Source organism: Gymnodraco acuticeps, unplaced genomic scaffold, assembly GCF_902827175.1.
Source record: "Gymnodraco acuticeps unplaced genomic scaffold, fGymAcu1.1, whole genome shotgun sequence".
Lineage (NCBI taxonomy): Eukaryota > Metazoa > Chordata > Actinopteri > Perciformes > Bathydraconidae > Gymnodraco > Gymnodraco acuticeps.
The window spans coordinates 1,467,461-1,480,932 of record NW_022989861.1 but is presented as its reverse complement, the minus strand read 5'-3'; the positions used below and the strand labels follow the sequence as shown (position 1 = coordinate 1,480,932).

Sequence of the window (13,472 nt, the reverse complement as noted above, 5' to 3'; positions counted from 1 at the left end):
ATATATATATATATATATATATATGTGCCAATTTCTCGTTGATATTTTGTACATTTCAGGTAAAAATACCGGAGGGGGGCATGAAGGGGGAAAAAAACTTTAAAACTCATGACTCATCTTTATTCCTTGCTGCTAGGCGACTACAGAGAAGCAGAAGGAGTTTCAGTAGGCAGCTGAAGATACTCAAACTACTAGCAACATAAAATGTGCTTCTCCACTGGCTCGCTTTGACACCCAGATGCTGGGCTTTGCGCTGACGTAATTCGTGTTGCAATAGCCGCTAACTGCAGGTCCATCTCCTAAACTGCTAAACGCTCTCCTTCAGGCGAGGTAGTCTCCTAGTGGTTGAAAGTAAGGCGATGGACCACAGGGTGCATTAGCTAGCTATTTCATATCTTGCTTGTGATCTGATATACAGTAAATTCATTAAATGTTTTTCCCCATATTGCAATTCACAACCTGTTTCCAAGCAACGGTAGCTGTCACATGGACCCTTAAAGAGCCTGTGACACGAGTTTCCCCCATCATCCAAACCCATCAATTTGAGTAAATATTGTCCCCTTGAAAACCGTTACTGAACTGATTTTGGATATTTGTACTTTGATAACCATTAATCTGCCCTTCAATGTTGACCATTTTCTGGATCTTCTCGGGGATTCTTCAAGTCCCGCCAAATTATGTGTGACGTCATTGCGGGCACAGCGCTCCAGCTGCACCGTTCAGGATCCCAGCATCTGCATGTAAACGCACAATGGAGCACATAGCAGCAAGCTCAGACAGCGATGACAGTTTAATTTTGAACGTGTCTGAGAGCTCATATGAGGCTGAAGGATCGGTTTATGTTGTATCTGTTAGAAGTTTAGGAATTAGGTGCATCAATATGGGCGATCATACGGTCATGTAGCCAGTGGTGGAATGGGACTAAAAATCATCCCGGGACTCTCGACCGGCCCACTTCGGTACCGCTAGTAAATTGTCAACGGGGGATGTCAGGGGCGGCGGGGGCTGTAGATAGTAAATGTAAATATGTAAATATTTGTGTCACTGCATCCTCGTAAAATACAAATATAATGCAATGTCTGTGTCTTTGACATTAGCGCTGCTAGCCACCTGTGCCCTGTACTACGAAGCCAGTTCAACAGACCCTGGATATGTTTGAGTAACAAACAAACTAACGACAACAAACTAACAAACGAGATCTCGCTAAGCGGTCCTACGATGCTGGTTATCAACTCGGTCAATCAAGCCAGGGTTTCTCTCTCCAGCTGAGAGCGCGTTCACGTCTAAGACACGAGTGGATCTGACTTAATTACATTTGACTCGAGTGTTTCGTCAACATAATGTGTTGCTTAAAATAATACTTCTGCATACAGTATGTGACACTGTAAGTGTTGCACGGCCAGATACGGCAGATAAGGAAATATATAATATATTATGATATTATATGATCGATGATCTGATTGATGATGTAATATGAATGATAAGTGCGACACGTCGGCGTCTTCTCTGCATACGGCAGTTTAAACTGTATTTCCTTTATCCTGTAATATGACTTGAGAGATCTAAACTCCGCACACTGAGTTGATCTCTTTTCTATAGACGCCGGAGGCGGCAGCGTCAGGTAAAAAAGTTATGTAGCCTTCCCAAACCTGAGCCTCACGCGCCGCCTATGGGGGATGTGCTAGTGACTTATCCGACCGGCCCACTTCGGTACCGGCCCATCGGGATTCGTCCCGATGGCCAGTCCTCGTAAACTGTCAACGGGGGAGCCTCGCTGCGGGGAAACGGTGGACCTGGTGTCCCGATCGGAGTGGGAATAATAATAATAATCCGTGCATTTTATCCATTAATTTCCCCAACATTGTGGTGAAAAAAACCACACGTTTAATCCATGTTACAAAAAGCATCGGTTTGTTTTCTCATCAGGAAATGCAGACCGGCACAAACAAACGATTTTTAATCATCATTCTCACGATCATTTAATGTATCATATGTTCGCCGAATTGACATGAAAGCACTAATACATGTAGTTTCATCCACTTGAGTTTACAACTACAAAAATAATCGATTTGTTTTTATATCACATCCTACGGGAGGAAATTCAGTAGCTCTCACTACCGATTTGTAATCCTAATGTAATCATCATCTTCACCACGATCATTTATGTTTATGTTCGCCGAATTGACATGAAAGCACTGACAAATATGAATATACTGTAGTCAACTTCATTAAAACGTTATTAACGTGACTAAACTCAGTAATTCACCATTTCTACGCATGACAACACACTTTGTCCGTGTTTGGCTCTCTCGCCGCACAGTGAAGCGTTCCCGCATTGACGTCACTTCCGGCTTCCCCCAAAACTTCAAAATGAGTCGAAGGAATTTCCCCGCGATGTTCGAAATTATTGATATTTAACAGAACGGTATCGCTTTTTCTTTTTTGAACTGACGGTTCGAGATTACTAGTAGCCCAATATTTCATTGCACAACAGTTGTTGGGATGCTGTCACAAGCTCTTTAAGGAAAAAGTGTTTTGCTATTCATTGCAAAAGAAAATATTTTTCCTCCATGAAATAAAAACACACACGTACTGATGGAGTATTATTTCATCAGAATTATTGTTGTACTTGAGATAAGTTGTTGTGGTTGCTTTCTGGCACAAACACTGAGGTTACCTACTGTAACCCCAGCTTCTATGAGTAAATGGCGCAGCCCTCTAAGGCTATCGCTATTGGGTAATCCCCCTGCACCCCCGCGCAGCACTGAAAACTTGTAGTCCACGCCCACCCGCAAGGTGGGCCCCACCCTCGGGCTTCCTTCCGGTATAAATAGGACGGAGGCCCCGCAATCTGCTCCCATACAAAATAACTTTTCTTCAGCTATTCGTGGGGCCCAGCACTTAGAGGGCTGCGCCATTTACTCATAGAAGCTGGGGTTACAGTAGGTAACCTCAGTTCTATTTCGTATATGGCTTCGCCCTCTAAGGCTATTGCTATTGGGTTAAGGGCGAAGCATGATGTAGTCTGCGCCCCACTGGGTCCGCCCGGCACTAGAAGCCAAGACACACCTGCTCAATAACACCCCCTGCCTGTTGTGTCATGCGTAATGGCGCATCACCGTCCCTGGAACATAGCAAAACATGCCTATCTTCCCGACGGGGTGAAGGCTGGGAACAATACATACCGGCCACTTTGAGAAAGTAGAGACGAAGGTCACACCTTGCCCAGCGATCATAGAGGGGGGACAGCAGCTCTCTGCGTGTCAGACAGGTAGGAGAGCGCCCAGCTGGCTCCCTGACTTCACTCACTCCGACAGGACACCCAGTACAGGGTTTGTCAGAGAGGAATGGGAGACATCTCTCAAATAAAAATGAATAAATGAACAGGGGGAAGACCAAGATGCAGTAGTGCAAATATCTTCCACTGACATTCCTCCGTGCAACGCCGTGGAGGAGGAAATTCCTCTGGTGGAGTTGTTAGAGATTTAAAGGGATATCTAGTCCGCTTTTCAAATCTCCGCGCGTCCCTATCAAGCTGGTTATAATACAGGAAGGAATCCAGACGCTACCAAGTAACCGTTAATCTACTTTAATGGTAATATGACAATACAATACAATCAATACAGTACAAATTCAATACAGTTAATCTTTGGGATCCCGAATTTACCTGCACGTGAGCCAGCCAGAGGAAAGAGGCTGAACACCGCGTGTGTGTCTGTGTTTATACTCTTTGACAATGGGAGGAGTTATCAGATCCTCCCATTTGGAGCTCATTGATTGGCAGCCCAAATATCACAGACACCTCCGACCTTAGGTTTCCCCAACCACTGTAGCTAGATAAGTTGAATGCAAATCAAGACATGCTCTCACCTTCCCCCATCTTCCTTTGTCCTCAAAAACACATGTCAACAGGCCCCAAATCCAGCTCACAGTTTTACCCAAATTATTCCCATTTTAAGCTTATCCATAGTTTGCTAACATGAATAAATACAAATCTTTCACTACAAATCCCCCTTTGTATCTCCTTCTCCAGAGATAAACTTAGACAAGGCATTTTGAAATATACTCACTGTCATTCTTTTCTACTGTGTCCGTCCCCCAAACATTGTATAAATCCATCCGAAGCTGGTATTTAGAGTACTTGAAAACTTCATGGAGACAGAACACCACTTTCCATGGCAGTGAAGGAACCATGAGGGGGCAGCTGAGTGCTAGAATCATCAGCCCCCCCCCCCCTCGGAGGAATAGCCCACAAGGACAGCTAATAGGGAGGGGGAGATGCGGCTTCCCCTTCACGGGTGGAACTGATCAGAGAGAAGTAGACTCCTCTGCTGCCTCGACAAGTCCCCTGTGCCGTCCTGGCTTGCCGTGTCTTTGTCCCCCCGATCCGCTGACAGCAGCTTCTGGGCTGCCTGCTAGAGAGATGTCTTCCTCCTCCGGCCCGCTGATGGCGGCTTCCGGGTCGATGCTGTAGAGATGTCTTCCCGATCCTCCTTCTCCGGCCCGCTGATGATGCCTCCCGGGTCGTCTGCTGTAAGGATGTCTCCAGGGTCCTGCTCCTCCAGTCCGCTGCTTCCGAGTTGTCCACGTCTGCCAGGGCCACGTCCGTCCTGATGTCGTCCCCTGGTCCTAGCAGGTGGTTTCCCCGCCGCACACTGGCTCCCGTGGTACGAGCTGTCCCCCTTTTCTCCCAGGCAGACGGCATAAGAGGTCCGCTGGATCACTCGGTCGGGGCCGGAGAGCCTGGGGTTGAGCCACTTTGTCCTGATGACTTTCAGCCAGACGAACTCTGCTGTGTCAGCCTCGTGCTTCTCGGGTCCCCTTTTGGCGCCAGCAACCTGTGTGGAGAAATCTGATACAACTCCCTCAAGCCTACGCTCAGCTGTTTTGACCCACTTGGAGCCTGTTGGTGGGGTGTCTTGAAACAACAGCCGTCTGTGAACAGGTTTTCCAAATTAATTGTAGACCTCTTATCTGCCAGTGCAGCTTCAGAATCTTAATACTTGGATTGTGCCAACTAAATAAGAACCCCAACATCTTTAGGTAAACTAAATAACATATTTCAATAGCTCTGAATTTCTGACAAGCATCCGTGTTTATTTTTAAATGAAATCCTATTTAAAATCCAAATATAATATGAACTGCTAATGTTTCTGGTAAAGAAACACACTAATGTTATGGATTCAAAAACAACCAAAATCACGATACTAACAAAGTGAATGATTCCCTGGTGATACTGCTTCTACCTGTCAGTGCTTAGATATTATCACGCTGAAAAAATGAATACAGAATTCCAAACTGTCATCAAATGTCTTTCTATTATAAATTTAGATGAAATGTATATCCCCATAATGACCTAAACAATAAAGTCGATGGCTTTTACTTCTTTACCAGGCTAGTTACAGGATGTTGTCTAAATTAAATTCTGTCTCAATACACTACTATGTTTTAGCTTTAACTGTAATATGTTCTTTCTACATTTCAAACCTCAGTTACTCTAATGTCTGTTAAAATATTACAAAATTGTTTCATTATCACAGGTCAACTTCTTCGGTATTCTATTATTTCTCACAGTAGCCCCTTGGCCACTGCTTCTGCATCTGTGTTACCTGTTATAATTCAAATCAATATTTAGAAACATCTCAACATTCATCAAACAGTATCTTATCCCCAGATATGGAGCAGGTTAATTACATTCAATTCAATGCTCAGTTTGAACATCTGGGTTGGGGCGGAAGGTTTCTGTCAATCCTTAAAAGAAAAATTTAAATTGTGAATTTTACAGCCATGTTGACATTTATACATTATACACACTCCCCCCTTTTACACATGAAATCATGTGTAACAAAACCCTGTAATGGGAGGGGAACAAAAACTGTCAGGTAATTGGTTAGTGACATAACGAACATTATTTACAATTTGACATCCATTATCATTATTTCCACAGTAAACACTTCAGTGAAAATAAGTGTTCCTCTCCGTCCTTCAGGCCTAAAAGAAACAGAATCTTCAGATTTTAGTTTTACATTTGCAAACCGCCAACTCATGTGAGAGTAACCGGGTCACATGTGCGGTTTCCCCTTTTTGTGGAATTTTTAGGAAACCTCTCGTTTCCCTTGGAGCTCCAAAATAATATGTTAGTCCAAAAATATGCTTGGTTGGTTATTGTTTTTAGAATCATGCAGTTACACTGATCACATGCCGGCATTCATTCACACTCACACTGTCTGGTTGTCATGTCAAGTTTGGTCAGCTTCACCCCAGAGTCAGTCATCCACAGTGCCTTGTCAAGTTACACTGTCGGTCAGGGTCAAAGGTCAGTTGGTCTCCGTCTTTTTTGGCCATGTGTCGTGCTCTGTAGAGACTTTGACATTTCAGCATAGGCCAGTATCCTTTGTCTACAAAATATGTCACGATTTCAACTATGATTTTCAAGATGATTCTCACTTGTCATTGGGACTTCTGCCTCCCACTTTTCCTGAAACTTGGTACAAAACTCACTTCCTTCGAGTACTACTACTACTGCAATCCATTTACACCTAATTAGTATTAAAATGTCTAATGATCTATTTCAGAAACTTGTGTACAATAACTATTATCTTGAGTCAAAACATTACTAGGATCTGTGTCGCTCTGCATTTCATAGGTCATTATAATTCTGGTCTACTTAAAAAACAATGATAAACTCTTTAGCAGTGTGTGGAACCTTGGGTGTCCGAAGATGCAACAATTACTCCCTCCTTTATCAAGGATTTAAAACCGAAGTCGTTTTATATTTCCATCTTAAAGCCCTCCTATGGTAATAACTATGCCACAATGGTGAAATCAACACTCTAGATTGGAATTTTATATGTGGCTTGGCACCAGCTATTAATACAAATAAAGATGTGTCCTATAGAGTGGTTCCTAAAACTATCCTTTTAATGGTGATCAATATTGTAACCAATGAGATCGCTACTTTATTCACACGTGAATAAAAATCTCTTAAAGAATGATTTGTTAACATGATGAAAATATTGAAGAATATGGTTCTACTCTGTCAGTGTGTTTTAGGATGATTCTCCTCTTACTTTAATAGTTTCCTCTTTACTGCTATTTTTTAATTTACCAATTGATTAATAAATCTTTCTGTCTTTACGTATTTATGAAGTTAATTCAAGTTATTTAAATGTGCGTTTTGTGAATAAGTGTGTTTATGTGTAACTCACTCATTCCCGTTCTCCTTTTCTCCTCCCCTGGTTTTCTCAAGCCGTGACCCCGGCCTCCTCACTTCTAATCGACCATGCCAACTCCTCTGATTCTGTCTTCTCTTCAGTCCATCAGCTGTTGAATCCATCCGCTGTAACTTTTGTAGGCAGCCATTGGCCCAGTTACATCTGCAGCCCCATCATGCCACTGTTGTTGCACTCCTCCTTTACAGTCTCTCTGCTGTTTTTATGTAGGGCGGATTCTGCTCTCATGTCTATCGTGCCAAATCTCGCGGCGCAGTTTGGAACTTCATGTCCTGTTTGAGGGACCGATGAGAGTTTGCCTCTTTGTCAGCATGCTGGTTTGGTTCTGGATGCCTCAGGTGGAGATGGTTCTGGATGCCTCAGGTCGTTGTTGGTTCAGCTCTGGTTCTCTGTCTGTACGATGGAGAAGGAGGAGTCTCCTGTTGGGTTAGGTCTTTCGTCTGCTTGGAGGGTCGGGATCATAGCCTTTCTAAATCAGAGGGGGAGTCCAGGTCTCGGTACACATTACCTATAAGAAGTCTAGCACACTGATGTTAAATAAATCCAACCCTTTCCACTCTGTCTCTTTCTAATCATACTATCTGTCTTAGTTGTTAAATGCCATCTTAACAACATAATTAATGTCTACTTATGATATTACAAAAACTCACTCCAAAAATTGTTTCATCCATTGTTACATATTTACCCAACACAACTCTGAAATACTTACATGTTTCCAGCATCACATATTCCACACACTACGAAAAAAAAAACATCCCCATATTTTCTCTCATTTTAAATCCCACTGTTACTTCGAACAATAGTAAACCTGCAGAGCACACCAATCGGATCACAGTAATGAAATTTGAATCAAGTGTAGGCCTATGTCTACTTTCTGAACATTTATTTATATTGTCTAAATTCCTTGTCTATGATGTGCAAACAGTTCGAGTGTAAAATGTGTTTTACACAATGTATTTGCACTCTACAGATTCTTGAGTTTACTCATCTCCTGGTGCTGTCGTTGTAAAAAATGTTCAATTCCTTATTGTTTTGTACCAGTTTTCCAAAATCAGTTCTAACTACCGTGCCGTTTCTGGAAAGGTGGCGGTACGGCTACACAATGTGTAAGAAGGTGCCAACATGTTCCTTTTTTAACTTTGCTTTTATTTCTCTGACTTAATTAATATGTGTTCACTTGTATTAATATACTGGGCTATTGTCGTTGTTACTATTAACGTGCTTCCCGTCTTCAATACCGGCCAGCAATGTAATGGAACATTTCAAGGGTGTGCTACCCCCTTTCAGCCACTAGATGGCAGCAGAAAAATGTCACGGGTGTGATACCCCCTTTCAGCCACCAGATGGCAGCAGCAGAAGTTTACAGACAAAGGGAAACGCTCTCCCTCGATTTAACATATAACTGGCTTTTAGCTTTCAGCCTTGGTCTGTTATTTAACCCCAGTTTTAAACGGCGACCCGATCTAAAATATCGTGTTTCCAGGTTTTGTCGTGCAGGAATCAAACCTCGCAACCAAACAAACTGCACCGTCTCCACGCCACTCAGGAATAAACTACCTGCAGATCCGCGCCAAACTGCTCTATTTACGTTACGCAGGACTTTCCGTCTACCTGGCGATCAACGTTTACGTTTTGTATATAACTTTCCTAACATAGTAAAATATGCATTGTATATTCCATTTAAACTTTAAAAACACTGTGAAACGCCTACAGACAATCCTAAAGTTTTAGCGTATCCAATTACAGACAGTCGATTTTCATAACAGGCGTCTGCGTACCTTATTTGCAGAGTAGCAGGGTCCTGCCGATTGTCTGAGATGTTTGAAAGCGTCTGTTCCCGACCCATTCTGGTCGTCTGAATTCTTCCTCAGCTTCGTTATATCTGGCACGTCGAGATCACCACTTGTTAGAGATTTAAAGGGATATCTAGTCCGCTTTTCAAATCTCCGCGCGTCCCTATCAAGCTGGTTATAATACAGGAAGGAATCCAGACGCTACCAAGTAACCGTTAATCTACTTTAATGGTAATATGACAATACAATACAATCAATACAGTACAAATTCAATACAGTTAATCTTTGGGATCCCGAATTTACCTGCACGTGAGCCAGCCAGAGGAAAGAGGCTGAACACCGCGTGTGTGTCTGTGTTTATACTCTTTGACAATGGGAGGAGTTATCAGATCCTCCCATTTGGAGCTCATTGATTGGCAGCCCAAATATCACAGACACCTCCGACCTTAGGTTTCCCCAACCACTGTAGCTAGATAAGTTGAATGCAAATCAAGACATGCTCTCACCTTCCCCCATCTTCCTTTGTCCTCAAAAACACATGTCAACAGGCCCCAAATCCAGCTCACAGTTTTACCCAAATTATTCCCATTTTAAGCTTATCCATAGTTTGCTAACATGAATAAATACAAATCTTTCACTACAGAGTGCGCATTGATGTTCTCGGGGGCTCCACCCCAGAGGAGACATATGCCTGTGACACAGCCTCACACAGCCAGTGTGACAGCCATTGTGCAGACAGAGGTTGCCCGATCGAGCGCTCTCTATAGTGCACAAACAGGTGCTGAGAACACGCCAGGCCGCCGTGCGCGCCACATAGCAAGACAGCGCGCGCACAGGACAGAGGAGATGAGACGCGGCTTCTTCCTCCGACCTGTAAGGAGGGGGGAATAAGCCAGCCAGGGTGATCACTCTTGACCTAAAAGAGTTGTGATGACCTTAGGCATGAAGTCGGGTTAGGGCGTAAAACAGCTGAACTGCCATCTCCTTGGATCTGGAGACATGACGGAGCCACAGAGAGAGCAGACAAATCACTCACCCTTTTCTCTGATAGAGCCAAAAGCAGTACTACTTCGGCTGATAACCGTTTAAGGGGAACCTGATCAGGTTCAAATGGGGCTTGGCTTTAGTGCGCGCAACACCAAAGCCAAATCCCACTGAGGCGCCAGTGTGCGTGACACAGGTCTGAGTCTCTGTACTCCTCGCATACAACGGCTGCTGCGTTCTGCGAGCCCCTCTGTTAATTTCGCCGGGAATATACATTGCTCTGATGGAGAGCAACGTGTGTGCGCGCCCAGAACAGCAGCCGCCTGGCTGCGTTCAGAAGCTGCGCAGATCGTACTCCTTCCTGGCGATTGAGGTAGGCTGCTTCCATAGCCGTGGCCTGTTGTCTGTGCAAATCAACACATGTTTGATTGTACAGCAACGGGGTGACTCCCCCGTGTTTCTTGTATCCCATGGAACTGCTGGGGGGAGAGGCTTCTCTGTGATGTGCCGTAATGGTCATCATGGTGACGAGCCACGCCGCTGCCCGTCGCCGCCCGTGAGGCAAAAGGGCTGCGAGGGAGTTTCCACACGCTGCATTTCACTCCGTCTCTCATCATGAAGCGCGTACACGCCCAGGGGATGAGTAGTGGTGTGTGCAGTGCTGTCCACACGAGGCGTTATAACGGTGCTCGTGAATTTATTATGACCGTGTGTAGGAGGCATATCTGGGACAGAGGAATGCTGCGAGCTCTACAGTTTATAAACCAATAGGTTAAAACAGCAGGCTTCTGCAGCGAATGAACCACCTTTGGAGACTCCACCTGTGGGGGAGACCCAGGGGGATCCCCACGTGACCAGCTGACGCCAATGCCGAGCAGCTGCGTCACGGAGAGGGCTGTGCGGGTTTGTGACACGCCAGAGGAGAGCTGTCAGTTTCTCCACTCACTGGAGCGATCACGGACAAAGGAATGCAGCGAGCTCTGCAGGTTATTAACCGAGGTTAAAACCGGCAGGCTTCTGCCGCGAGCCCTGCTGTCTACTTAATCAACAGATTAGTGGCAGCCGGCTTAATTAGCGAGCTCTACAGTTAATTAACCGATAGGTTAAAACCAGCAGGCTTCTGCAGCGAGCGCTGACCCTGGGAGCACTCAGCCTGTAATGGTCGTCAAGGTGACGAGCCACGCCATTGCCCTCGCCGCCGCTGCCCGTGAGGCGAAAGGGCTGCGAGGAAGCCTCCACACGCTGCGTTTCACTCCGGCTGTCATCATGAGGCGTGTACACGCTCAGGGGATGAGTGGAGATGTGCGCAGTGCTGTCCACATGAGGCGTTATAACGGCGCTCATGGGTTATTATGACCGTGTATAGGAGGCGTATCTCGGACAGAGGAATGCCGCGAGCTCTGCAGGTTATTAACCGATAGGTTAAAACCAGCAGGCTTCTGCAGGGAGCCCTGCTGTCTACTTAATCAACAGATTAGTGGCAGCTGGCTTAATTACCGGCTCTGCTTCCTCGGAGGCTCTCGCGGAGCAGACCAGGAGCGGGGGAGCCTCACTCCCCTTTGACTCGTCGCCGGGAGACCCTGTCTCTGGGGTGGTGGGGGAGCGTAGACGTGTGACGGAGCCCCTGCAGTTGATGTGCGTCCCTCCACTTGCGGCCTCCTGTGGCCGGCGTGGACGCCGCAGCTGCTGCGAGCGTTGGTGCCGCTATGGGCGCTCAGCAGGCTGGAGCCAGCTGTACATGCTGGTGAATGCCGTCCGCCGGTTCTGCGGCCGTCTTCATGGACTCCACCATGGCATGGAACTGGGGTCCGAACAGCCCGTCCGGGCTGATTGGAGAGTCCAGTAGCACTTTTCTGGCCGTGTCCGTAACAGACGCCTGCTTCCGCCAGAGGTGGCGCTGGATCTGTGTCACCCACACGGAAATCCTCGCCTGGGAGACAGCAACGGACCCGCACAGAATGAGCGCCGTGCTGGCCGCCTTGCTGATTTCCTCTGCCTCGGTAGTGCACCGCTCTACCAGTGTCACCACCGAGTTGGAGAGCAGCGCGATTTTATTTCGCCGCTGTGGTGACGGAGAGGGGGAAAGCATGTTCGGCCGCCAAGCTGGCACCCTGCTCCGACTCGGTCTCCCCCGTCCGGGGGAGAGGAGGGAGGGGAGAACCGAACGGTGAACCGTGGAGGGAGGCGGGGCAGGAGTTGCTTTTCTTCGGACTCCTGCCCGGCACTCGGCCCCAGGGACACGAGGCCCCGTCCGCGGTTCGTAAGCCTGGACGGGTCAATCATCCTCCTCGGCCGCAGCAGCAAGAGCGTCCGCTCTCCGCTTCCTGTCGCCCGAGGGGAGACGGGCGCAGTGTGTGCATGCTACCTGCTGGTTTAGAGCCGCGTATACGTGTGCTCTGACCCCAGGCAGGATTCGCATACTGCTTTTATCTCTGCTGGTCATAATTCATTATGAACCCAGAGCCACATGAGGGACAATCACGGACGCAGTTGTTGCTCATGATGATTCTCAATTGCTGTGCTTCAGTAACTGTACTGGTTTGCTGAAGAAAAGAGGGAGCAGATTGCCGGGCCTCCTTCCTATTTATACCGTAAGGAGGCCCGAGGGTGGGGCCCACCTTGCGGGTGGGCGTGGACTACAAGTTTTCAGTGCTGCGCGGGGGCGCAGGGGGATTACCCAATAGCGATAGCCTTAGAGGGCGAAGCCATATACGAAATAGAACTGAACGCTGCTTCACTGTGTAAGCTAAAAAGCAACACTGATAAAGGTTGCTTCTGTATTAACAGATATACACAGAAGGGCTATGTATGTGTGTTTGTGTCAGCTTATGTGTGTGTATGGTTTATGTTTGTGTGCTTTGTAGAAGGGTAAATAATGGGCAATACATCGTGTGGTGATTATCAGTGCCTGGGCTCAATCCGAGACTCTCATTCCTCACAGCAAAGCACACTTTAATCTTGTAAAGCACTGCAGCCACAGCAGCGAGCCATTCCTCACCACACAGCCGACACAAGAAAGCTTGCAGAATAAAAGGGAGAAAAAAGGAAGGAGTTGGCATAGCACGGAGCATGCCTATTCAGGAAAAAATACACATACATAATCAATTATTTAAACACAAACTTGTTCAAAGTCATTTGTCTTTTTAGCATACATTTCTATGGTGTTAGTTCTTTGGAACTGCATCGTTTTTCTTTCCCTTAACCCTGCTTTGCACCATAGTTAACATGTAAAAGCACTTATACAGAACAATACCTGATCTGGATAGACTTACAGTACAGACAATATTGCCTCTGTTTTCAGTCAAAGTCATCATTTTCTTTTTGTAATGGTAAAATGTAAAAGTTTTGCAATATTTCCATAGTGCAGTGGTTCTCAAACTTTTTCTGTCAGGCCCCCCTTTGGAAAAAAAAAAAGTCGGGCCCCCCCCAACACAAATAGTCACGTAATAGGCCAAGTTAACTT

General features: G+C 46.1%; 1 protein-coding gene across 4 annotated transcripts in view; it reads left to right on the top strand.

Annotated features, from left to right (window-relative positions):
- wdr11 (WD repeat domain 11) overlaps positions 1–13,472 on the top strand; it is a 111,940-nt gene that overhangs the window by 2,685 nt on the left and 95,783 nt on the right. The gene's annotated exons all lie outside the window — the stretch shown is intronic.